The sequence below is a fragment of the Narcine bancroftii genome, chromosome 8 (genome assembly GCF_036971445.1).
Source record: "Narcine bancroftii isolate sNarBan1 chromosome 8, sNarBan1.hap1, whole genome shotgun sequence".
NCBI lineage: Eukaryota > Metazoa > Chordata > Chondrichthyes > Torpediniformes > Narcinidae > Narcine > Narcine bancroftii.
The window spans coordinates 82,022,382-82,029,167 of NC_091476.1; positions in this window are offsets into that span (position 1 = coordinate 82,022,382).

Consider the following 6,786-nt stretch of genomic DNA (forward strand, 5'->3'; position numbering starts at 1 on the left):
ACGGAGTGTGTGATGGGACGGGGCTTCACTGCGCGTGACGGGACTGGGCTTTGCTCGGCGTGACGGGACGGTGCTTTGCTCGGTGTGATGGGACGGTGCTTTGCTCGGTGAGACTAGAAGGGGCTTTGCTCAGTGTGACGGGACTGGGCTTTGCTCGATGTGACTGGACGGGGCTTTGCTCGGTGTGATGGGACGGGGCTGTGCTCGGTGTGACGGGACGGCTCTTCGCTCTGTGTGATGGGCTCGGTCTTCACTCTGTGTGACGGGACGGGGCTTCTCACTGTGTGATGGGACGGGGCTTCGTTCTCGTGACGGGACGGGGCTTCGCACTTTGTGTCGGGACGGGGCTTCGCTCTTCGTGACGGGACGGGGATTCGGTCTTTGTGACGGAGTGTGTGATGGGACGGGGCTTCACTGCGCGTGACGGGACTGGGCTTTGCTCGGCGTGACGGGACGGTGCTTTGCTCGGTGTGACGGGACGGTGCTTTGCTCGTTGAGACTAGAAGGGGCTTTGCTCAGAGTGACGGGACTGGGCTTTGCTCGATGTGACTGGACGGGGCTTTGCTCGGTGTGATGGGACGGGGCTGTGCTCGGTGTGACGGGACGGGGCTTTGCTCTGTGTGACGGGACGCGGCTTCTCTCGGTGAGACGGGACGGGGCTTCGCTCTTTGTGACAGACCGGGGCTTCACTCTTTGTGACGGGATGGGGCTTCGCTCTTTGTGACGGGACGGGGCTTCTCTCCTTGTGACGGGACGGGGCTTCGCTCATTGTGACGGGACGGGGCTTCGCTCTTTGTGACGGGACTGGGCTTCACGCTGTGTCGCTGCCATGGGAGTGTGTGACGGGAAGGGGCTTCGCTCTGTATGAACGGTATGGGGCGAGGCTTTGCTCTGTGTGACGGGATGGGGCTTTGCTCTGAGTGATGGTAATGGACTTCACTCTGTCTCCCCGCCCAGGAGTGTGTGAAAGATTGGGGCTTAGCTCTGTGTCCCCGCCCCAGGTGTGTGTGACATGACGGGACATTGCTCTGTTTGACGGGAAGGGGCTTTGATCTCTGTGACGGGTCGGGGCGAGGCTTTGCTCTTTGTGACGGGACGGTGCTAGGCTTTGCTCTGTGTGGCTGGACAGGGCTTCGCTCTTTGTCACGGGACTGGGCTTTACTCTGTTTCCCTGCCCCGGTAGGGTGTGACGGGTTGGGGCTTTGCTCTGTGTCCCCGCCCCAGGTTTGTATGATGGGACGGGGCGTCACACCGTGCGACAGGAAGGGCCTACGCTCCATGTGACGGGTCGGGGCTTCGCTCCCTGTGACGTGTCGGGGCTTCACTGCGCGTGACGGGACGGGGCTTCGCTACGCGTGACGGGACGGCTCTTCGCTCTGTGTGATGGGCTCGGTCTTCACTCTGTGTGACGGGACGGGGCTTCTCACTGTGTGATGGGACGGGGCTTCGTTCTCGTGACGGGACGGGGCTTCGCACTTTGTGTCGGGACGGGGCTTCGCTCTTCGTGACGGGACGGGGATTCGGTCTTTGTGACGGAGTGTGTGACGGGACGGGGCTTCACTGCGCGTGACGGGACTGGGCTTTGCTCGGCGTGACGGGACGGTGCTTTGCTCGGTGTGACGGGACGGTGCTTTGCTCGGTGAGACTAGAAGGGGCTTTGCTCGGTGTGACGGGACTGGGCTTTGCTCGATGTGACTGGACGGGGCTTTGCTCGGTGTGATGGGACGGGGCTGTGCTGGGTGTGACGGGACGGGGCTTTGCTCTGTGTGACGGGACGCGGCTTCTCTCGGTGAGACGGGACGGGGCTTCGCTCTTTGTGACAGACCGGGGCTTCACTCTTTGTGACGGGATGGGGCTTCGCTCTTTGTGACGGGACGGGGCTTCTCTCCTTGTGACGGGACGGGGCTTCTCTCCTTGTGACGGGATGGGGCTTTGCTCTTTGTGACGTGACTGGGCTTCACGCTGTGTCGCTGCAATGGGAGTGTGTGACGGGAAGGGTCTTCGCTCTGTATGAACGGTATGGGGCGAGACTTTGCTCTGTGTGACTGGAAGGGGCTTCGCTCGGTGTGACAGACCGGGGCTTCACTCTTTGTGACGGGACGGGGCTTCGCTCTGTGTGACAGAACAGGGATTTGCTCTGTGTGACGGGATGGGGCTTTGCTCTGAGTGATGGTAATGGACTTCACTCTGTCTCCCCGCCCAGGAGTGTGTGAAAGATTGGGGCTTAGGTCTATGTCCCCGCCCCAGGTGTGTGTGACATGACGGGACATTGCTCTGTTTGACGGGAAGGGGCTTTGATCTCTGTGACGGGTCGGGGCGAGGCTTTGCTCTGTGTGACGGGACGGTGCTAGGCTTTGCTCTGTGTGGCTGGACAGGGCTTCGCTCTTTGTCACGGGACTGTGCTTTACTGTGTGTCCCTGCCCCGGTAGGGTGTGACGGGTTGGGGCTTTGCTCTGTGTCCCCGCCCCAGGTTTGTATGATGGGACGGGGCGTCACACCGTGTGACAGGAAGGGCCTACGCTCCATGTGACGGGACGGGGCTTCGCACCGTGTGCCAGGACGCGGCCTTGCTCCGTGTGAGGGGACGTGGTTTCCACCGTGTGACGGGATGCGGCTTCGCTCCGTGTGACGGGAAGGCGCTTCGCTCCGTGTGCTAGGATGCGGCCTTCCTCCGTGCAAGGCACGGGGTTTTGTTCCCCGTGACGGGATGGAGCTTCGCTCTGTGTGACGGGAGTGGAGGAGGCTTTGCTCTGAGTGACGGGACAGGGCATCGCTCTTTGTGACGGGTTGGGGCTTTACTCTGTGTCCCTGCCCCGGTGGGTTGGGGCTTTGCTCTGTGTCCCCGCCCCAGGTTTGTATGATGGGACGGGGCGTCACACCGTGCGACAGGAAGGGCCTACGCTCCATGTGACGGGTCGGGGCTTCGCTCCCTGTGACGTGTCGGGGCTTCACTGCGCGTGACGGGACGGGGCTTCGCTCCGCGTGACAGGACGGCTCTTCGCTCTGTGTGATGGGCTCCGTCTTCACTCTGTGTGACGGGACGGGGCTTCTCACTGTGTGATGGGACGGGGCTTCGTTCTCGTGACGGGACGGGGCTTCGCACTTTGTGTCGGGACGGGGCTTCGCTCTTCGTGACGGGACGGGGATTCGGTCTTTGTGACGGAGTGTGTGATGGGACAGGGCTTCACTGCGCGTGACGGGACTGGGCTTTGCTCGGCGTGACGGGACGGTGTTTTGCTCGGTGTGACGGGACCGTTCTTTGCTCGGTGAGACTAGAAGGGGCTTTGCTCGGTGTGACGGGACTGGGCTTTGCTCGATGTGACTGGACGGGGCTTTGCTCGGTGTGATGGGACGGGGCTGTGCTCGCTGTGACGGGACGGGGCTTTGCTCTGTGTGACGGGACGCGGCTTCTCTCGGTGAGACGGGACGGGGCTTCGCTCTTTGTGACAGACCGGGGCTTCACTCTTTGTGACGGGATGGGGCTTCGCTCTTTGTGACGGGACGGGGCTTCTCTCCTTGTGACGGGACGGGGCTTCTCTCCTTGTGACGGGATGGGGCTTTGCTCTTTGTGACGGGACTGGGCTTCACGCTGTGTCGCTGCCATGGGAGTGTGTGACGGGAAGGGGCTTCGCTCTGTATGAACGGTATGGGGAGAGGCTTTGCTCTGTGTGACGGGAAGGGGCTTTGCTCGGCGTGACGGGACGGGGCTTCGCTCTGTGTGACGGGACGGTGCTTCGCTCTGTGTGAGGGGACGGGGCTTCGCTCTTTGTGACGGGACGGGGCTTCGCACTTTTTGTCGGGACGGGTCTTCGCTCTTTGTTACAGGACGTGACTTCGCTCTGTGTGACGGGACGTGGCTTTGCTCGGTGTGACGGGACGGGGCTTCGCTCTGTGTGACTGGAAGGGGCTTCGCTCGGCGTGACGGGACGGGGCTTCGCTCCGTATGACGGGACGGGGCTTCGCTCGGCGTGACGGGACGGGGCTTCACTACGTGTGACGGGACGGGACTTCGCTCCGTGTGCCAGGACGGGATTTTCTCTGCGTGACGGGACGGGGCTTCGCTCCCTGTGACGTGTCGGGGCTTCACTGCGCGTGACGGTACGGGGCTTCGCTCCGCGTGACGGGACGGCTCTTCGCTCTGTGTGATGGGCTCGGTCTTCACTCTGTGTGACAGGACGGGGCTTCTCACTGTGTGATGGGACGGGGCTTCGTTCTCGTGACGGGACGGGGCTTCGCACTTTGTGTCGGGACGGGGCTTCGCTCTTCGTGACGGGACGGGGATTCGGTCTTTGTGACGGAGTGTGTGACGGGACGGCGCTTCACTGCGCGTGACGGGACTTGGCTTTGCTCGGCGTGACGGGACGGTGCTTTGCTCGGTGTGACGGGACGGTGCTTTGCTCGGTGAGACTAGAAGGGGCTTTGCTCGGTGTGACGGGACTGGGCTTTGCTCGATGTGACTGGACGGGGCTTTACTCGGTGTGATGGGACGGGGCTGTGCTCGGTGTGACGGGACGGGGCTTTGCTCTGTGTGACGGGACGCGGCTTTGCTCGGTGTGACGGGACGGGGCTTCGCTCTTTGTGACAGACCGGGGCTTCACTCTTTGTGACGGGATGGGGCTTCGCTCTTTGTGACGGGACGGGGCTTCTCTCCTTGTGACGGGACGGGGCTTCTCTCCTTGTGACGGGATGGGGCTTTGCTCTTTGTGACGGGACTGGGCTTCACGCTGTGTCGCTGCCATGGGAGTGCGTGACGGGAAGGGTCTTCGCTCTGTATGAACGGTATGGGGCGAGGCTTTGCTCTGTGTGGCGGGACAGGGCTTCGCTCTTTGTGACGGGACGGGGCTTTACTGTGTGTCCCTGCCCCGGTAGGGTGTGACGGGTTGGGGCTTTGCTCTGTGTCCCCGCCACAGGTTTGTATGATGGGACGGGGCGTCACACCGTGTGACGGGAAGGGGCTACGCTCCGTGTGACGGGTCGGTGCTTGGCTCCCTGTGACGGGACGGGGCTTCGCTGCGTGTGAGGGGACGGGGTTTCGCTCTGTGTGACGGGACGGGGCTTTGCTCCGTGTGCCAGGACGCGGCCTTGCTCCGTGTGAGGGGATGGGGTTTCCTCCGTGTGACGGGACGTGGCTTGCTCCGTGTAAGGCACGGCGCTTTGTTCCGAGTGACAGCTTCGCTCTTTGTGACGGGACGGGGCTTCTCTCTGTGTGACGGGACGGGGCTTTGCTCGCTGTAACGGGACGGGGCTTTGATCGCTGTAACGGGACGGGGCTTTGCTCGGCGTGACGGGACCGTGCTTCGCTCGGTGTGACAGGACGGGGCTTCGCTCGGTGTGACGGGACGGGGCTTCGCTCCGTGTGACGGGACGGGGCTTCGCTCTGTGTGACGGAATAGGGATTTGCTCTGTGTGACCGGACGGGGCTTTACTCTGAGTGATGGTAATGGACTTCACTCTGTCTCCCCGCCCAGGAGTGTGTGACGGGAAGGGGCTTTGCTCTCTGTGAGGGGACGGTGCTAGGCTTTGCTCTGTGTTGCGGTACGGGGCTTCGCTCCCTGTGATGGGTCGGGGCTTCGCTGCGAGTGACGGTATGGGGCTTCGCTCGGTGTGACGGGACGGGGCTTCGCTCGGTGTGACGGGACGGCGCTTCGCTCCGTGTGACACGACGGGGCTTCGCTCCGTGTGCAAGGACGCGGCCTTGCTCCGTGTGAGGGGACGGGGTTTCGTCCGTGTGACGGGACGTGGCTTGCTCCGTGTAAGGCACGGGGCATTGTTCCGATTGACGGGACGCAGCTTCGCTCTGTGTGACGGGAGTGGACGAGGCTTTGCTCTGTGTGACCGGACAGGGATTCACAATTCGTGACGGTACGGGGCTTCGCTCTTTGTAACGGGACGGGGCTTCGCTCTGTGTGACGGGACAGGAGTTTGCTTGGCGTGACGGGACGGGGCTTCGCTCGGTGTGACGGGACGGGGCTTCGCTCGGTGTGACGGGACGGGGCTTCGCTCGGTGTGACCGGACGGGGCTTCGCTCCGTGTGACGGGACGGGGCTTCGTTCTGTGTGACGGAACAGGGATTTGCTCTGTGTGACTGGACGGGGCTTTACTCTGAGTGATGGTAATGGACTTCACTCTGTCTCCCCGCCCAGGAGTGTGTGAAGGATTGGGGCTTTGCTCTGTGTCCCCGTCCCAGATGTGTGTGACGAGACGGGACATTGCTCTGTTTGACGGGAAGGGGCTTTGCTCTCTGTGACGGGTCGGGGCGAGGCTATGCTCTGCGTGACGGGACGGTGCTAGGCTTTGCTCTGTGTGGCGGACAGGGGTTCGCTCTTCGTGACGGGACGGGGCTTTACTCTGTGTCCCTGCCCCGGTAAGGGTGTGACGGGTTGGGGCTTTGCTCTGTGTCCCCGCCCCAGGTTTGTATGATGGGACGGGGCGTCACACCGTGTGAAGGGAAGGGGCTACGCTCCGCGTGACGGGTCGGGGCTTCGCTCCCTGTGACGGGTCGGGGCTTGCTGCGCGTGACGGGACGGTGCTTCGCTCTGCATGACGGGACGGGGCTTCGCTCTGTGTGACGGGACGGGGCTTTGCTCTGTGTGACGGGCTGGGTCTTCACTCTGTGTGACGGGAAGGGGCTTTCCTGGGTGTGACAGGACGGGGCTTTGCTCGGCGTGACGGGACTGGGCTTTGCTCGTCGTGACGGGACGGGGCTTTGCTCGGTGTGACAGGACGGTGCTTTGCTCGGTGAGACTGGAAGGGGCTTTGCTCGGTGTGACGGGACGGAGATTTGCT